Below are 19,378 nucleotides of genomic sequence, written 5' to 3'. Positions count from 1 at the left end.
GCGCATGACCAGAAAGCGTGCTACACATTGTTTTCCTCCGGTATTGAACACAGATCATTCCGTCTTCAATTTTATCGATTATTTACGTTAAAAATACCTATAGTTGTATTAAAAAAGTCGTTTGAAATGTTTGGACAAAGCTTACAGGTAACTTTTGAGATATTTTGTAGTCACGTTGTGCAAGTTGGTATCGGTGTTTTTCTGCATCAAACACGCCAAATAAATGGACATTTTGGATATATATCGACGGAATTAATCGAACAAAAGGACCATTTGTGATGTTTACGGGACATATTGGAGTGCCAACAGAAGAAGCTCGTCAAAGGTAAGGCATTACTTATATCTTTATTTCTGAATTTTGTGTCGTGCCGGGATGGTGAAATATGATGGTCTGTGATTGTTAGCTGGGATGCTATCCTCAGATAATAGCATTGTCTTGGCACCAGGGAAAGCAAGGTGTCTTATTTGTGATAGATGTAAGCATGGGGTCAGCAACGGCTAAATCAAAAGATACCACCAACCTGTGTAATCACCTTAAGAACACCCATCCAAAAGCCCATAAGGAAGCAATGATGAAAAAAGCAAACGCAAATTCTACACAAGGAAAAAGTGATACAGACACATCGCAGGCTACAATCTTACAACTTTTTAATAAGCAAGCAAAATGGCAGGACAAAAACCCAAGGGCCAAGACACAGCTCTGAACTGACAATGATACTGAAGAGTCTGCTTAGGAGACAAATACTCTCAACAGTTTGAATAAAAATAGAGTTTAAGTTACCTGTGATGAATGTTGAAAACAAAAACTGTAATTTCTATATGCAGGAAATCCTATTTTAATAATGGGCATGGTAAGAATTGACTACCAAAGTGCGAGTCATAATTCCCATGACACCTTCTAGCAAAATCTGAAAAGTGGTTCCTTCATTCATTTATTCCATAGGATATTTTTAGATTCACTTAAAATAAGGTCTGTGTTTTCGTGTAGGCTTACCCCATTAAATTTTTTAAAAAATTCACACCACTGTGAATGGCTGGTTGTCAGTGGCAATCATCTCAATAATTGCTACATCTATCTATGTAGCAATTATTGAGATGATTGCCACTGACTACCAGCTATTCACAGTGGTGTCTGACATTGGTTTTCAGCGGCTGATTACTCTTGCTGAACCCGGTACAGGATCAAAGATGAAAAGTTATTTTGCACAGAAATAATAGATAAAAAACATGAAAGAGTTGATGAAAGTGAAGAATCTGGTGGCTCCAGTCAACGCTCCACACATGGCATTCACAACTGACTGCTGGTCAGGCACTACAGAGTCCCTGATGAGCCTTACTGGACATTTCATTGACAATGTTTGAACAAGAAAGCAGGTTGTGCTGAATGTCAAGACTAATAATGGATCACACACAGGAAACTACATCAGAGAGGTTTTTGACCATGTTGGAATACTGGCAAATCCACACAGAACGTGTAGTGCTGGTCCTCAGGGACAGTGGGGCAAACATGGTGAAAGGTATGAGACTGGCAGAGCTTCCAGACTTCAGCTGCAGTGCACACACCCTACAGCTTGTAATCAATGATGGCCTATCCAGTCAGAGAGCTGTGCTAGACATTATTGCAATGTTAAAGAGCTGTGCAACTCACTTTGACCACTCTGTACTGGCCAAACAGAGGCTGAGGGCCATTCAGGAAGAGCTTGGCCTTCCCAAACACAGCATCATCCAAGCAGATCAAACTCGCTGGAACTCAAAACTACACATGTTGCACAGGATGTTTGAACAGAGGCATGCACTGAATGTGTATGCAGGTGAATACGGACACATCAGCAGTAAGTCTGCTGCACAGTGGGACATTGTCTCTAACACCTATGGAGGAGGTGACACTGGAGATGAGCCACTCCAACTCTACAGCAGCATGCATCATCCCCAGTGTGTCGGTGCTGAAGTTGATGCTACCGCAGGAGGGTTCTTCTACTCAAGGCATCAAAACTTTATGGAAGACCATGTTGGACAGTCTGACAAGGAGGTTCTCCAAGGCCGAAGAGACAAAGTGCCTGGTGCTGGCAACTGTCCTTGATCCACGTTACAAGAGCTATGCCTTCACCTCAGGGACAACACTAGAGAAAGCAAAAGAGTGGCTGAAGAAGGAGTCTGACCTACTAAGGAAACCAAATCCCAGAGCCACAGCAGATGGGACGAGTGAAGAGGAGGACCCAGATCCAGGTGCAAAAAAGCAAAGAGTCCAGGTAGATCACTCACCCAGTCTGGTGGACAGCCTCTATGCTAGAATCCTTGGAAGCCAAGAGGGCAGGGCTGAAGTCCAGTGCAGTTTTGAAATTGAGTTTGAGCGTTACCTCACAGAGCCTGTCATTGACAGAACTACTGGGAATATTGAAGACCCATGAAAGATGGTGGTTCGTTTTAACATATGTTCTCATGTTATTTGAGACTAAATTTATTTTATTTATGTATTATATTAAGTTAAAATAAAAGTGTTCATTGTTCATTCAGTATTGTTACAATTGTCATTATTACAAAAATGTGTGTGTGTGTATATATATATATATATATATATATATATTTAAAAAAACATATTATTATTATTTTTTTTTTTAAATCGGCCGATTAATCGGTATCGGTATCAGCTTTTTTGGTCCTCCAATAATCGGTATCGGTGTTGAAAAATCATAATCGGTCGATCTCTAGTACACACTTCATCAGTCTCTTATTCACAATTTGACAAGTACTTGATAATGCCTCGAGTTTCCTGGCTGCATCCCCTTTGTGTGGCCGTAATACCCCCTAAAAAAAATCCATGCCTTTTGCGGCCAGTGGCCATTGTGTCCTTGGGCTGAATTTTATAATTCCCTTCTCCTTGCTGCATGCAGAAGCACCTCTCACACACATGGTTCTCCGTCACGTGATCGGGTCTTTCCACAGGCTACAAGTGACAGACACATCGAGGACGCAACTGTGCTCTTCCTTATCCAATTCTGAGGCGCATATTGAAGATATTGAAAGAACTATCCACATTCAGCCAACAAGATGAGGAGACCTAATAAACAGCAAAAGCAATAGCCTATGTCAATCTACACTGCTCAAAAAAATAAAGGGAACACTAAAATAACACATACTAGATCTGAATGAATGAAATATTCTTATTAAATACTTTTTTCTTTACATAGTTGAAAGTGCTGACAACAAAATCACACAAAAATTATCAATGTAAATCAAATTGATCAACCCATGGAGGTCTGGATTTGGAGTCACACTCAAAATTAAAGTGGAAAACCACACTACAGGCTGATCCAACTTTGATGTAATGTCCTTAAAACAAGTCAAAATGAGGCTCAGTAGTGTGTGTGGCCTCCACGTGCCTGTATGACCTCCCTACAACGCCTGGGCATGCTCCTGATGAGGTGGCGGATGGTCTCCTGAGGGATCTCCTCCCAGACCTGGACTAAAGCATCCGCCAACTCCTGGACAGTCTGTGGTGCAACGTGGCGTTGGTGGATGGAGCGAGACATGATGTCCCAGATGTGCTCAATTGGATTCAGGTCTGGGGAACGGGCGGGCCAGTCCATAGCATCAATGCCTTCCTCTTGCAGGAGCTGCTGACACACTCCAGCCACATGAGGTCTAGCATTGTCTTGCATTAGGAGGAACCCAGGGCCAACCGCACCAGCATATGGTCTCACAAGGGGTCTGAGGATCTCATCTCGGTACCTAATGGCAGTCAGGCTACCTCTGGCGAGCACATGGAGGGCTGTGCGGCCCCCCAAAGAAATGCCACCCCACACCATGACTGACCCACCGCCAAACCGGTCATGCTGGAGGATGTTGCAGGCAGCAGAACGTTCTCCACGGTGTCTCCAGACTCTGTCACGTCTGTCACATGTGCTCATGTGCTCAGTGTGAACCTGCTTTCATCTGTGAAGAGCACAGGGTGCCAGTGGCGAATTTGCCAATCTTGGTGTTCTCTGGCAAATGCCAAACGTCCTGCACGGTGTTGGGCTGTAAGCACAACCCCCACCTGTGGACGTCGGGCTCTCATACCACCCTCATGGAGTCTGTTTCTGACCGTTTGAGCAGACACATGCACATTTGTGGCCTGCTGAAGGTCATTTTGCAGGTCTCTGGCAGTGCTCCACCTGCTCTTTCTTGCACAAAGGCGGAGGTAGCGGTCCTGCTGCTGGGTTGTTGCCCTCCTACGGCCTCCTCCACGTCTCCTGATGTACTGGCCTATCTCCTGGTAGCGCATCCATGCTCTGGACACTACGCTGACAGACACAGCAAACCTTCTTGCCACAGCTCGCATTGATGTGCCATCCTGGATGAGCTGCACTACCTGAGCCACTTGTGTGGGTTGTAGACTCCGTCTCATGCTACCACTAGAGTGAAAGCACCGCCAGCATTCAAAAGTGACCAAAACATCAGCCAGGAAGCATAGGAACTGAGAAGTGGTCTGTGGTCACCACCTGCAGAACCACTCCTTTATTTGGGGTGTCTTGCTAATTGCCTATAATTTCCACCTGTTGTCTATTCCATTTGCACAACAGCATGTGAAATTTATTGTCAATCAGTGTTGCTTCCTAAGTGGACAGTTTGATTTCACAGAAGTGTGATTGACTTGGAGTTACATTGTGTTGTTTAAGTGTTCCCTTTATTTTTTTGAGCAGTGTATATCTCTTGACACAATTATGAAAATAATCATAACCTCTAAAACTTCAAGCTGCATACTGAACCCTATTCCAACTAAACTACTGAAAAAACTCCTTCCTGTGCTTGGCCCTCCTATGTTGAACATAATAAACGTCTCTCTATCCACCAGATGTGTACCAAACTCACTAAAAGTGCCAGTAATAAAGCCTCTCTTGAAAAAGCCAAACCTTGACCCAGAAAATATAAGAAACGATCGGCTTATATCGAATCTCCCATTCCTCTCCAAAAAAAATGTAAAAGCTGTTGCACAGCAACTCACTGCTTTCCTGAAGACAAACAATTTATACGAAATTCTTCGGTCTGGTTTTAGATCCCATCATAGTACTGAGGCTACACTTGTGAAGGTGGTAAAATGACCTTTTAATGGTGTCAGACCGAGGCTCTGCATCTGTCCTCGTGCCCCTAGACCTTAGTGCTGCTTTTGATATCATTGATCACCACATTCTTTTGGAGAGATTGGAAACCCAAATTGGTTATCTGTCGGAAAGATATCAGTTTGTCTCTGTGGATGGTTTGTCCTCTGACAAATCAACTGTAAATTTCGGTGTTCCTCAAGGTTCCGTTTTAGGACCACTATTGTTGCCACTATATATTTACCTCTTGGGGATGTCATTCGAAAACATAATGTTAACTTTCACTGCTATGCGGATGACACACAGCTCTACATTTCAATGAAACATGGTGAAGACCCAAAATTGCCCTCGCTGGAAGTCTGTGTTTCAGACATAAGTGGATGGCTGCAAACGTTCTACTTTTAAACTCGGACAAAACAGAGATGCTTGTTCTAGGTCCCAAGAAACAAAGAGATCTTCTGTTGAATCTGACAATTAATCTTGGTGGTTGTACAGTCGTCTCAAATAAAACTGTGAAGGACCTCGGCGTTACTCTTGACCCCGATCTCTATTTTGATGAACATATCAAGACTGTTTCAAGGACAGCCTTTTTCCATCTACGTAACATTGCAAAAATCAGAACATTTGTCCAAAAATGTGGCAGAAAAATGTATCCGTGCTTTTGTTCCTTCTAGGTTAGACTACTGCAATGCTCTACTTTCCGGCTATCCGGATAAAGCACTAAATAAACTTCAGTTAGTGCTAAATACGGCTGCTAGAATCCTGACTAGAACCCCAAACATTGATCATATTACTCCAGTGCTAGCCTCCCTACACTGGCTTCCTGTTATGGCAAGGGCTGATTTCAAGGTTTTACTGTTAACCTACAAAGCATTACATGGGCTTGCTCCTGCCCATCTTTCCGATTTGGTCCTGCCGTACATACCTACACGTACGCTACGGTCACAAAATGCAGGCCTCCTAATTGTCCGTAGAATTTCTAAGCAAACAGCTGGAGGCAAGGCTTTCTCCTATAGAGCTCAATTTTTATGGAATGTCTGCCTACCCATGTGAGAGATGCAGACTTGGTCTCAACCTTTAAGTCTTTATTGAAGACTTATCTCTTCAGTAGGTCCAATGATTGAGTGTAGTCTGGCCCAGGAGTGTGACGGTGAACAGAAAGGCAATGGAGCAACGAAACGCCCTTGCTGTCTCTGCCTGGCCGGTTCCCCTCTCTCCACTGAGATTCTCTGCCTCTAACCCTATTACAGGGGCTGAGTCACTGGCTTACTGGTGCCCTTCCATGCCGTCCCTAGGAGGGGTGCGTCACTTGAGTGGGTTGAGTCACTGATGTGGTCTTCCTGTTTGGGTTGGCGCCCCACCCTTGGGTTGTGCCGTGGCAGAGATCTTTGTGGGCTATACTCGGCCTTGTCTCAGGATGGTAAGTTGGTGGTTGAAGTTATCCCTCTAGTGGTGTGAGGACTGTGCTTTGGCAAAGTGGGTGGGGTTATATCCTGCCTGTTTGGCCCTGTCTGGGGGTATCATTGGATGGGGCCACAGTGTCTCCTGACCCCTCCTGCCTCCAGTATTTATGCTGCAGTAGTTTATGTGTCGGGGGGCTAATGTCAGTCTGTTATATCTGGAGTATTTCTCCTATCTTATCCGGTGTCCTGTGTGAATTTAAGTATGCTCTCTCTAATTCTCTCTTTCTTTCTTTTTTTCTTTCTCTCTCTCTCTCTCTCGGAGGACATGAGCCCTAAGTCCATTCCTCGGGACTATCTGGCATGATGACTCCTTGCTATCCCCCAGTCCACCTGGCCGTGCTGCTGCTCCAGTTTCAACTGTTCTGCCTGCGGCTATGGGACACTGACCTGTTCACCGGACGTGCTACCTGTCCCAGACCTGCTGTTTTCAACTCTCTAGAGACAGCAGGAGCGGTAGAGATACTCTCAATGATCGGCTATGAAAAGCCAACTGACATTTACTCCTGAGGTGCTGACCTGTTGCACCCTCGACAACTACTGTGATTATTATTTGACCATGCTGGTCATTTATGAACATGTTCTGTTATAATCTCCACCCGGCACATCCAGAAGAGGACTGACCACCCCTCATAGCCTGGTTCCTCTCTAGGTTTCTTCCTAGGTTTTGGCCTTTCTAGGGAGTTTTTCCAAGCCACCATGCTTCTACCCCTGCATTGCTTGCTGTTTGGGGTTTTAGGCTGGGTTTCTGTACAGCACTGAGTTATCAGCTGATCTAAGAAGGGCTATATAAATAAATTTGATTTGATTATTGACACATCTTTTTCAAATTGAGAGATGGGCTTAAAGTTTTCTTTACTGACCATCATTTTCACTTATCTGACTGCTCTATCTGACTGTACGAATAGAGCCGTGTGGTATGTGTGTTGCTCATATAGTTGTCCCGGTATCGCGTATCAGATGACGCCAGAGTGTCTTATGAGTTGTTAAATTCCAGATTTAGTCCGTTAGGCCAAATAGTACTTATTCTGTCGGTCAATATTAATTTCTAGAGCAAGGGCATAGATCCAGTCATGTTAGAAATTTGAGGATGGATCTGTTCGGTGACAAAGCCGAAGTGTTATCTGTCCGCCTATCGCGCTGAGCCAGCGTGAGTAGGCCCCAGGTGTATCTGATTTTATGTACCGCGCGGTAATATAATGCTTGCAAAGATTATGCCGAATGGGTTAATGTGAGACGTCACTAGTAAAAACCCTTTCCATGTTGTTTGGAATCCTTTGTGCTGTGGGAACAGTATAAGAATAGCAAGCTGGCACAAGATGCTACAGCTAACAAAGGAATAGCAGTCATTTTGTTTTCCTGTGTCACTGCTAAAATTCTAACGTCTTGAGCGAAGGAAGAGTTCCGCCATTGTACTTCCGTTTGAGTTCAGCTTTGTGCGATCAGTGAACTCAAATGGTGAACCGCAAGTAATATTTTTTTTTAATATTCCATTTGAAAGCAAAACGTGTGCTCATATAGGTTAACTACGGACACACTTATGATAATCCTGCCAATCACAATTGACTGGAAAATTGTCCCATTCAATTAAATAAGTTAAATTGTTGAACATGCCTTTTTCAAGTTCTTCCAATTAAATGACATTTTAAACTTTCTAATATTAACCTAGATGAACTTATCAGGTTAATTAGACTTTAATTCCCAAATAGCCTATACAGGTTTGATTTATCATTAACATTGATTAAGTCATAAAATTTGCTTTTGCAAATCTCATTCAGTACTACCCTGTACTGAATGAAGTCCCGACTCCAGCGGGAATCCCATGTGGCTTCGGTTTTCGGGATAAGTGAACCTAGTGGTGAATGTACCATAACATTTGCTCTACTGGTTACACTCATTGATTACTCAATTCAATTTGCTTTTGCAAATTCATTCACGTCCAACTCTCACATTACTGGTACAGTACTGATGGTTCATAAACGCCTATAAATAGATCAAAATCGTCTTTGCAACATCCAACGTATTCCAAAACCAAACTTTGGAAAAATAGGAAGAATAGTTTTTTCTCTCCTCTCAAATGTTCTAATAATGTGCAAGCTATCAGAGGGAGTTATTAATGAAACCTCACCCATAAAAGGTTTTATCTCTGACCTCGGCAGCGATACCAACCCTAACTATGCCATTAGCGGAAAAACCGAAGAAATCGCGACAAACGCTCTCCAAAATCAACCTTCGGGCGCAGGCCTTGTAAAGGTTCTCTCCAGTTCAGCTCTGATGTCTTGTCATCAGTCCAATACCACAGTGCACAGCTGAAGCACGATCAGGACACGGTAGACATAAAGGAACAGGTGGCGAGAACTGGGAAACTGATGGCAAACGCAGAAAATAAAAATGATGCTAGCTAAGGAACTGCGTTTGAAAACTGAACAATTAAATGTAATTGCAAAAACTTATGACAACGAACGAGCACAAACTCTTCAACAAAATCGCCTTCTACAGGAACAACTCGATTGAGCCAAGACTAAACACGATGATGTCCACGCCAAACTAGATAAATCTGACGAGTTATCTACAAACAGGAGCGCACAACTTGATAACATGCATGCAGTTTTGTAGAACGTTACTCAAAGTAACAATGTTCAACTCCAAATGCTGCAGACCAAAGACGATCAGTTAATGAACACAATGACTTAGTTGGATGACAAATCAGCAGAACTCATTGAAATCACTGACCAAATGAATGACGAGAGAACTCAGCTGATGAAGATGGAAATACTGATTTCTAAGCAAAGGGATGAAATCTCATCACCGAATCTCTTGCGCCGTACTCAAGACTTCTATCTGCAGATATGACAGATAAGTTTGAGACCGAAAGGAGCAAGTGCGACACTCACATGTCCAAAATCAGTATTGTAAGCGCTCATGTGGACTCTACAATGCAGCAGAATACCACCCTTAGGTACAATCTGGTGGAATTCCAGAACGGTCACGCGCTACAGTGTGACTACCCAACCAAGCAACCGGAGCCCGGTACTCAAAGGAGTGAAGACAATAAAAGGTTTCAGACTTTGCCTCCCTCATGTGTCCCTCAGTCTTCTCCTCTTGGCCATTCGGCACTGTGTAATATGGCGCCTCATCGCCAGCAAAGCCAAAGCTTGGCTTCTCCTCTTGGCCTTTCGGACCAAATTTCCCCACAGGATGAATCCAACCCTCACTGCCCACTTGACGCGGAATGCCTTGACAAACTCGTCAAGAATTTCCCCACCTTTGACCCCGTTCCAGGTCAGCCAAATGATACTGAGACGTTCCTAGCTGACATGGAGGGTGGATGGCTACCTGAACGCTATGGGTTCTGACAGGGTTTACCTGTTGAAGCGAACGTCGACGAGGTTCATTCGTCTACAACAGCAACATGTGCTTAACGACTACGCTAAACTTGTCACAGCTTTGAAATTAGAATTCAGTGGTTATGCGACTCAAAAACACGATAGCTCACTGGCAAACAGGCTCGGAATGAACACCCACAAGCTTCCTATCAAAGGCTTTGTTCAGCTTACTTTGGCCAACTCACTGAAACAGGAATGGAAGAGCTGTTACCATTCAAAGAAAGGTTTCTGTCAAACATGTATCCCACCTTCATTACCTACTTGGGCCCTACAACCCACGTCGGCTTGCCTATCTTACAACTAAAAGAGCTTTCAAGCAAAAGCTTGCAACACTAAGAGCCCTGACCACTCGGTTTTGAAGTTTGACCAGGAGCACTCACTCCAGATAGACGGTGCATTATCAGGTATTGGAGCTTTGAAAGGTGATGCACAACAACGGTTTCTACCACAAAACCATGACTCCAATAACCTCCGTGGTTGAAATAACTGTAAAGTTTGTCGCCATCAAAACAACTACTGCTACAATCGACCTGTTCGCTACGTTCCTGCACCAAACCCGCACAAAGTGTCAGAGCACAAGGGTGACAAAGTGGTAAAGGATGATCAAACGTAGACCAATGTTCTCTAGAAATTCCACTATGTGAAGAACTAAAACAAGAAAAATTTGAGAAAAGGGTAAAAGATTTAGTCCTTGTGACTTTAGGGGGATTACCGGACACCAGGTCCGCAGGAACTAACACCCTTAGCAAGAACGTTAAAATTCAAATTTCTCCAGCTCTCACTCGAGACCCTATTCAGGGCCCGCTTGATCAAGAAACAAGCCCACAGGCTTTGTCTATAGACTCTGATACAAAGGTTGCGAAGAAAAAGGTCAAAAGCTTCGCTAAAGCCAAGCCCACTCAAAATCCGAAAAGTCAATCTGCTTTCACCTTGAACAGAAATGGCACATCACGTTGTTGCGAACGAACACTCCACTTTGTGGGGAATTATGTCCACTAAACGCGAATCTAAACGGCCATACCTGGAAACAGTCCTGGAGGACTGCTTAACTTGTCATGCACTAATTGAGTCAGGCGCAACAATATTGCTCATCTCTCAAACATTGATAATAGCGACAGAGGAGTTAGTAGTCACTCAGATTGCAACACGTGTAAGGGAATCTTTACGTCAAAAGCAAACCATGCGATTATCTGAGGAGAGCACCTAGCTAACAAAAGTATTACTAGCATTTTCCAACCAAGCATTAGAGTCACAAAAGTCAGAAATACCAATAAAATAAATCACTTACCTTTGAAAATATTCCTCTGGTGGCAATGCCAATTGTCCTAGCTCCACAGTGAATGTTAGTTTTGTTTGATAAAATCAATTTTTATAGCCTGTAAACCGCTTGCGTCGTGATTTCCGTCTCATTCAACTTTGGACAAAACATTTGTGGTAAATACACACACTAAACACACGTTTATCCAGTCATGGTTGGTTTCATTGCAATCCTGTTTGTTAGTAACACAATCACACTTGATGGCTCTTTTCCCGGGATGTATTGACCGAAACAAACCGATCACCAATCAATGCCCTCATTGCGCACCAATGGTAGGAGCAGTCTATCGTTGATTGACTGTATTTTGGCCCAATGACCACTGATCATCTTGAAATCTAGCTTGGAAGATAGCCAATGAGCTGAAGTAAACGGCAATATCTAATGGTTATACGTTCGAAGACCAGCCTTGTCGTAAACTCTGGCGTAAAAGAGGTTCATTCGCCATTGAAAATCCTACTTGACGGAGCCAAGAGTGTTACGCATAGCAGTACATAGTGAAGAGCATTTTCAGCAATTTTATATATTTAAATTATGGCGAATAAATCAGGAAAAGCTAAAACAAAGTCTAGATATACAGATGTAGCCCAAATTATAGAAGAAATTGATAGAGTAAGCGAGACCGAGTTGCTTCAGGAAGATGAATCTTTCAGCGAGGCAAGTTTTGACTCCCAGGCAGAAGACATGTTTCTGTACGGAGACGATGCCACGCTGGACTGGTAAAATCTTCTCATGCTAATGTCGTTGTTTGAAATTAATATAACATTTAATTTTTATTATTATAATTTTTTTTCGATTTTCTTATTTTATTTGCAATATATATTATCAGAAATGAAATGTGTAAGGTACACATTGGCTATACATTGTGTGTGTGTGTGTGTGTGATATTTTTGAAATTTATTTTATATAAACATGGAATGGAACAGCACTTCACCATAGTGATTATGTTCCCTGAACTCTATATAATACATTTGTTTATTTTACGTCAGTGACAAAGAAGTGGAGGTGGGGAAGACAGAAACCTGCAGACAGAGGGCCAGAGGGTCGTTGGCACTCTGTGTTGGAAGATGATGTGAAACCAATTCCACCAGTTTTTAGACCAAAACGGCAGCCAGGACTTCAACTAGACATGACTGCAAAGTACAGCCCCCTTCAACTTTTTCAACCGTTTTTCACCTCATCAGTTGTTGATTCCCTGGTGGTGAACACCAATAAGTATGGGGCTAAGAAGCAGACAGGAAAGAAAGAGGCATGAAGAGGTCCTTTACATGGGGCTGGTGAAGTTGAAAACTCTGAGGGACTACTGGAAAACACCAGCTCTCTATCAACTGCCTTTCCCCACCACTGTCATGTCTTCTAAAAGGTTTCTGACCATCTCACGGGCGCTTCACATCAGTGACCCAGAAGTTGATGGGGAGAATGACAAGAAGAGAGGCACAGCCAGGTTTGATAGGCTCTGCAAAATCAAACCTCTCTACCCCAGCATCGTTGAGGCCTGCAAGACTTATTTTCAGCCTGCCCAGAACCTGTCCATCGATGAGAGGATGGTAGACTCAAAGGCCAGAATCAGCATCAAACAATACATAAGTAACAAACCAACAAAATGGGGTTAGAAACTGTTTGTTTTGGCTGATTCTGTGTGTGCCTACACTTGCAATTGTTTTGTTTATGAGGGGAAAAACAGTTTTGCTACTGGTAATGGACTGGCTTATGATTCCGTTATGGAGTTATTGGATTTTCAACTGCTGGGGAAGGGCTACAAACTGTTTGTGCACAACTTCTACACAAGCCCTACCCTGTTTACAGAGCTGAGGAAGCGGGATGTGTGGGCTTGTGGCACCATTCGGACCAACAGAGTGGGCTTTCCAAAAACAAAGGTGAACGACATGCCTAAGCGGCCTGAGCGGGGTACCATGCGATGGATTTGTGAAGATGGTCTGCTCTTTGTAATGTGGATGGATAACAGAGAGATGGTCATGTGCACAACTATCCACAAGTCCTTCAGTGGCGATCATGTCGTCAGGACGGTAGCGGGGCATGGAACACAAAAAATGTTCCCATTCCAGCTGCTGTGAAGGACTACAACAAGGGCATGGGAGGTGTGTACCTGTCAGATGCACTAATAGGATACTACAATGTTCTCCACAAGACCATGAAATGGTACAAGACATGTTTCTATAATTTCATTGACATTGCTGTGGTGAATGCCTTCATCCTCCAGAAGGAAATGGCCAAGAGCTGTGTACAGCCCCCCATCTCACAGCTAGCCTTCAAGGAGCTGCTCATCCAGGAGTTTGCTAGCTACAGCAAGTCCACTGTAGCACCTTCTGTCCCCTCTACCTTTGTCCCTTCTGCTCCAACCAGTGGTGTTCACCTGCCCAGATTCATCTCTGCAGACATGAATGTGCCTCAGGGCAAAAAGGGCAGAGTATGTTTGGCTGTTCTTGGTCATTTGAAAGATGAAGAAACAATAAAAAACTGAAAACGTATGTTTATTTCCTTGTATTTTCTTCTACTAGATCTATTGTGTTATATTCTCCTACATTCAATTCACATTTCCACAAAATTCAGAGTGTTTCCTTTCAAATGATACCAAGAATATGCATATCCTTGCTTCTGGGCCTGAGCTACAGGCAGTTAGATTAGGGTATGTCTTTAGGCGGAAATTGAGAAGAAGTAGTCCCTCTACCACGAAGAAGTTAATAAATAGAACCCTCCATTCAGGAGGAAAGTTATTAGAAGTCATGAACCATGATCACACCGCGTACGACTAGTTTAGTGCTTAGAGAGTACTTCCGTCGTGAGGTTAGCTCCTCCGTGGGTAACATAGCTATGAAATAGACTCCTTCATACCCATCAACGCTACAATGGTGTAAGACAGTGATGTGTAGTAAAACTACTACAGGTCCCCTTAACACGTCTTGATGTCAACATCAATTCTTACTGACCTCCAGGTATCGACCTGGAAATTATCTGATGACGTCAGACTAATTCTGAACAAGTTGTAACCTACCAGGATACTTGGTTCTTTCCCTTGGCATGTGCACTTATGCACTCATGTACAACAGAACATTTAATGAGGATTTATGCTCGGATCACTAAGGGTCCGAACAAAATACCAGCTGTAGTAAAGTTGAAAATGTACTCTTAGGCCTTTTTGACTCTACAGCTACAGTACTCACCAGTTTCTCCACAGAGGTCCATAGGTCATCCTTATAGACTGCCTGAAGCTGGTGCCTTGCAGCTGTAGACTTATCATGTAGTATCAACTTAGGATAGTGACCTAAGCAACACACCGCAAATTAGGAACACCCTAGATATGACATTAGACAATGTCGTGATAGGGTCATTTTGTCAGGACCTTGGACATATATAGAAAACAATCCAGTTAGATGATGTTGGTGTGAGAACTGTATTTTGTATATCTTTTGTTTATGTTTTCATTCCTTTTCGGTTCAGTTCCTTTGACACTTAGTCACAAAGTCCCCATACAACCACACTTTTGGGAAGAAAAGTAATTATATATTTTGTGAATGTGTGTGCGCTGTTAACTTCACTAGGGTAGGGGCAGCATTCGGAATTTTGGATGAAAAGCATGCCCAAATTAAACTGCCTGCTACTCATGCCCAGAAGATAGGATATGCATATAATTGGTAGATTTGGATAGAAAACACTCTACAGTTTCCAGAACTGTTAAAATAATGTCTGTGAGTATAACAGAACTGATATGGCAGGCGAAAGCCCGAGGAAAATCCAACCAGGAAGTACTATTATTTTGAAAGGCTGTTTTTCCATTGTAAGCCTATCCACCATACAAAGACTAGGACCCAGTTCACGAGCTCTGTGGCTTCCTCAACATGTGACCAGTCTTTAGGCATTGTTTCAGGCTTTTACTCTGAAAAAAGAGGAAGATACAGCACTTTCAATCAGTGGCCAGTGGAAATTTCCATTCATCAGCCATGCGTCTGATCGTGAATGCGCCTTTCTTGTTTCTCCTTTCCTATTGACGAAGCTTTTGTCAGGTTGAAATATTATTGATTATTTATGACAAAATCAACCGGAGGATTGATTTTAAACATCGTTTGGCATGTTTCTACTAACTTTTATTGTACTTTTTTAAAAACTTTTCGTCTGGAATTAGTGCACGCGCCTTCAGCATTCGGATTACTGGACAAAACGCGTGAACAAAAAGCAGGTTTTTGGTCATAAAGAGGGACATTATCGAACAAAACAAACATTTATTGTCTAACATGGAGACCTGGGAGTGCCACCAGATGAAGATCATCAAAGGTAAGTGATTAATTGTAATGCTCTTTCTGACTTGTGAGACACCTCTTCTTGTTTGGAAAATGGCCGTATGGGTTTCTGTGGCTAGGAGCTGACCTGAAATAATCGCAAAGTGTGCTTCGCCTTAAAGCATTTTTTAAATCTGACTCAGCGGTTGCATTAAGGAGAAGTTTATCTATAATTCCATGCTTAACACTTGTATTGTGTTTTTCTGTTATTTGATGTGACTCTCTGCACTTTCACCGGATGTTTGTTTGAGACAATGCATGTCTGACCATAACGCGCCAATGTCAACTGAGATTTTTGGATATAAATATGAACTTTATCGAACAAAAGTGCGCCCTGCAATTTCACTGGCTGTTGTCGAGGTGGAACGCTAGCACTTGTACCAGAGAGGTTAACATCTGCCTAAGTTACTGCCCAGATCTTCCAGTCTGGATGACCAGACGACGCGTCCGGAACGGCGATCCCAATCCGGACATCCGCTGCCCATCCTTGTGGCGGCCTGTTCCGTTTGCAGCGTTTGCAGACATCCTACCCGGGTCGACCACCAGAGGGGGACTGCAACGGCGATTACCAACCGGATATCCACTGCCCATCCTTGTGTTGGATTGCTCCTTGTGTTGGACTACCAAGGTAAACCACCAGAGGGGGACCGCAACAATGATCTAAAACTAGGACATCACGTGGTCATTATTTTTATGTCGGTTTGCTACTTGCAGGATAATCTCAAGATTTAAACTAACGGACAGGTCCGGAGCCAATGATCAGCCAATGTGGTTAACCACTCCTCAAACATCTTGTAGCACTACCTGGGTGATGCCAGGCACCACTAGGGCGCCAGAAGCTCACTGCACATCAGTAACAGGAAAAATCCACCTTGGAATAACCACTTGAGAGAGAAGCTCCTCAACTTCAACAAGCCTCTACCATCTCCTCTGCCATGTCCAATCCTCTACAACCTAATCTTATTTCAAATAAAAACAATAGTAGCTTGCTTTTCAGTTGTTTTAGTGAACTGTCTAGCTGGTCTTGTAACTCTGTGGATTGATATATATACACTACTGTTCAAAGGTTTGACCATTTTAGACCATTAAAATAACATCAAATTGATATAAGGAAATCAGTCAATTTCAATAAATTCATTAGGCCTTAATGTATAGATTTCACATGACTGGGCAGGGAGGGCACAGGCCCACCCACTTGGGAGCCAGGCCCAGCCAATCAGAATGAGTTTTTCCCCACAAAAGGGCCTTATTACAGACAGAAATACTCCTCAGTTTAATCAACTGCCCGGGTGGCTGGTCTCAGATGATCCCGCAGGTGAAGAAGCCGGATGTGGAGGTCCTTCGGCTAGTGCTGGTTTGGTTACATGTGGTCTGCTGTTGTGAGGCCGGTTGGACGTACTGCCAAATTCTCCGAAACAACGTTGGAGGTGGCTTATGGTAGAGCAATTAACATTACATTCTCTAGCAACAGCTCTGGTGGATGTTCCTGCAGACAGCATGCCAATTGCATGCACCCTCAAAATTTAAGACATCTGTGGCATTGTGTTGTGTGACAAAACTGCACACTTTAGAGTGGCCTTTTATTGTCCCCAGCACAAGGTGCACCTGTTTGATGATTATGCTGTTTAATCAGCTTCTTCATATGCCACACCTGTCAGGTGGTTGGAGTAACGTATGGAACATTTGGGGGAACTTTTATTTCAGCTAATGAAAAATGGGACCTTGCATTTTATATTTTTGTTCAGTACATTTATTCAACTGCGTGACAAAGACACTATCCACTTTATATTGTAAATAGTCATACTTGACCTGCACATTCATAATTTATTATATTGTGTAAATATCAGTTGTATTACTATGCATACAACTTTATTCCTCTTACTCGTTATTTTTGATTGACTTTTGATTATTATTGATATTGGTACTACATTTGAGGGAGCGTGCAAGTAAGCATTTCGCTGCACCGTTGTGCCTGTTGTAAACTGTGTACGTGATGAATAAAAGTTTGATTTGAAGTGTGTTTCACGAAAAAAATACATTTATTTTCATTCAAATTAAAGAGGAGCTGACGGAAAAAAAAACTGATATGGTTAAAAATAGTCAAACATTAATTTATTTAAGGAATCAAGGATATTACTGTTTTCATAGGGTTGGGTTTAGATTTAAATCCTGCCCACATGCCACTAACACGGGACCGCTGCCTGGCAGCACCAAAATTATCAGAGCACACCAGCAAGCGTTCCAATCGTAGCGGCAGAATCAACATACAGCCCATCCATTTCTTTACAGACAGCAAAACTACCCAATTGAGTCATCATTAGCATACACCGCCTCAGGTTTTGTTTGGTTGACATAAGACAATGAACGAGACATAGCTACAATACATTGTCGCCAATATTCTGTTGAAAGAACGAGACTTATTCATTATAAACAGCTTGTTTTTTCCCCCAAATCAAACATCCACACATTCATGAAATAACTTTAGCATTACAAACACAACTGACATTCCTTTACCCTAAGTCATAGCACGGTGGCTCAGGCTATTTGGGGTTTGGGATAACTCAACTACGGTGAGTGAAGAGGATCAAACATCAATACCTGCCAGGTTACGATATAGTGAATCTCGTTTTTCTTAATGAGGAGAAAAACCCAGGCGGAATCAGTGAATTCAGCCCCCTTAAAAATATTGAAGACTTTGTTGCTGCTTGCAGCTATATTAGGTTTTGTTAGATTCTCCTTGCATGGGGCCACTATCTCATGCCCAGATTGTCAAAAAGTTATACAAATGGGCATACAAGTAGAGCACCCAAGGAGAAATTTTCTGTGCCAAACCCTGAACTGAATGGCCCATATGTGCCAAAATTGAGATTTTCAGAGAAAACACCATTTATTTTAATGAAAACACACTGCTATTGGAATTTGTAACATGGTTTCATTTAGTTAAACCATAGATGTATGTGATCTAACTGTTAAATGTAATGTTTATTCAAAACCCACTGGGCAAAAACTGGTTGAATCAACGTTGTTTCCACATCATTTCAACCCAAAAAATTCAATCAAATCAATGTGGAAAACTGATTGGATTTGTAAAAAGTTATCAACGTGAGGAAATTTTGTCTTTTTTTCACCCAACTTTTAACCTAAATCCAATAACAGGGTGACGTTTTCTGGTTGATGTCACATTGGATTCACGTTAGCTGACAACTCAACCAAATGTAAATCCAAACTTAAAATGTCTGAGGGACATAAAAGCCACTCTATTCGTGGAATAACCCAATATTATAGTGTGCCTAAATTGCTAAGGGTCAAATTATTTTCAGTAGAACAGCCCAAATGAACCAGGTCAATTGTAAGGATTAGAAACTTTTATTCTACACCTGTGCAATTAATTTAAATTAGTGAAATGAGAATCTCTGCTCTGAAGGGAAATTTCACTGGATGATGCTTTATCTTGAGAGTAATGCGGTCAATCGGTACTATTTATGTCGACTCAAAGAGCGAACATTCATGCTATATGTATGTAATTGGGATTAATAAACCCAGGGTAGAGCATAGAGGACACGCTTCCACGGGAAAAAACTAGATACTGCAATTTCAGCGCTTTGGCCTGGGACTTTTTTTGTGAAGTAGAATATTCTCAACGATGCAGATAGAAAATGCCAGATAGAATACCAGATAGAATAGATGGAACTCTCCATTATCTGTAATACAATAATGCCAGGTCTATACCTAATATTCCTATCTGCAATAGTGTGAATGTTCCTCCCAACTGAAAAAGCACTTGCTACCCGACCTTCCGCTACACCCTTAGATACGATAGGACAAATTTAATGACGTGCTGACC

The 19,378-nt window shown here is 42.5% G+C and overlaps 1 pseudogene; it reads left to right on the top strand.

The window, feature by feature from the left end:
- The first annotated feature begins 1,095 nt into the window (after positions 1–1,095).
- On the top strand, positions 1,096–9,894 carry LOC129835385 (zinc finger BED domain-containing protein 4-like; annotated as a pseudogene).
- Positions 9,895–19,378: the final 9,484 nt, after the last annotated feature.

The sequence above is a fragment of the Salvelinus fontinalis genome, chromosome 36, assembly GCF_029448725.1.
Source record: "Salvelinus fontinalis isolate EN_2023a chromosome 36, ASM2944872v1, whole genome shotgun sequence".
In the NCBI taxonomy this organism is placed as follows: domain Eukaryota; kingdom Metazoa; phylum Chordata; class Actinopteri; order Salmoniformes; family Salmonidae; genus Salvelinus; species Salvelinus fontinalis.
The sequence above is the reverse complement of the archived record's forward strand: the minus strand, read 5'-3'. Positions and strand labels throughout refer to the sequence as shown.